Source organism: Triticum urartu, chromosome 1A (assembly GCF_056163025.1).
Source record: "Triticum urartu cultivar PI428250 chromosome 1A, HENAU_Tu73, whole genome shotgun sequence".
Classification (NCBI taxonomy): Eukaryota; Viridiplantae; Streptophyta; class Magnoliopsida; order Poales; family Poaceae; genus Triticum; species Triticum urartu.
This window is the reverse complement of record NC_141873.1, coordinates 385,055,718-385,057,272: the sequence shown is the minus strand read 5'-3', so window position 1 is coordinate 385,057,272 and position 1,555 is coordinate 385,055,718.

Below are 1,555 nucleotides of genomic sequence, written 5' to 3'. Positions count from 1 at the left end.
CGATCAAAATAAGATCGCCGATCCTGGATGTGCATTTGCATCCACGATTCGGTCTAACCTGGAACCTTGTAGCTGACTTTGGCATATTGGGATCAACTATCTTAGCAGTCGTTACCCATGGTACCACAGATGTGCAACATGGTCACACAATCTACCACGATCGGACCGTCACCATCTACCCAGGTATTCCATTTATTATTGTATTTTTTAACCCTCTCGCCTTCTCTTTCATTGTTGTACTACTTACTAGTACTAGTAGGAGTACTTTTTACCTTGGAGGATGCGTATAGGTAGCTAGACCCTTGAAGACTTGAACCCACTAGCTGCCACCATTTTTGTTTTTCCATGTCTTACTATCTCAACCATGTAGCCAAGAGTGGCTATATATAATAAGCCGGTTATTTTACTTCCTCTATACCGGAGTAGTACTATTTGCTACACAGTATTACTGACCGCCATATTTGGGCACAACATTATTATGCATGGACCTTGACTATATACGTCGCCATGTGTCCAGATCTGAGATGACGCATGTACTAGATGAACGGCGCTGAGTTCGACCCCCGTGATGCTACGTGGGTGTCGAGGAACACTCTTGGAGTGTACTCGCTTTTCATTGGGGATAGCTACCCCATTGTGAAGTGGATGCCACCTTCCGTGCACGACACCGAAGGCCTGCCATTCATGAAGCATGGTTGTGTCTTCAGTGCGCACCACTGGATGAATGACATGTTGGGACGCGCTATCCCTGATTTATGCCGCTTCAGCTTGGATGAGTCTCCATCATGTGGAACCAGACTAGAAAGTTGTGACAATGATTCCTGTTGCCCACCGCTATGGATCGTGCCATCCATCAAGAACACCTGGGATTGGAACCTAGAGGAGGACATGTAGCCCATCTATAACGTGTAAGTGGAGTATGGTAAATTGTGAACAGTAGCGCTGTGAATATACGTAGACTAGTCATGCAAACAATTATCACATGAATTGGAGATGAACTTGTGTGGCATACTGGCATTTGTCCTTTAGAATTTATTACTAGTAAATGTGTTATGTGTACGTGCAACTTGTGTGGTTGATGCACGGGCTCCAACATGCTCTTTGAGAAAAAAAAGGTGGCACAGCTTTGGATATAGGTGATGTGGCGGCATCATACAGTAGCATCTTTCGCTATAGTTGTAGTATACTCCTACTAGGACGGCAACTCCTATAAAACCTTACGCTTGGCTCTTTGCCTCTTCGGGAGGTTCAACAGTTCATACTCGTGTGAACCTTGCACTTGGCTCTTCGCCTCTTTGGAAGGTCCAACAATGATGATACTACAGTACAATATGCTTCTGGCAATCTGACACCGATTGAACTGTTGCACGTCCACCGCGAGGGCGAGGGCGAGGGAAAGGGCGATGTAGTCAAAACCCTCTCCTCGTCCTATGAGCCACCGCACGCGTTGGCGAGGGAGAGGTGTAGTAAGCAAGCTTCTCCTTGTTCGGTGAGTTAACGGGACACATCAAAGCAGTACTAGTACTAGTCCATACTGCGTCCTTTCCGGTTAATA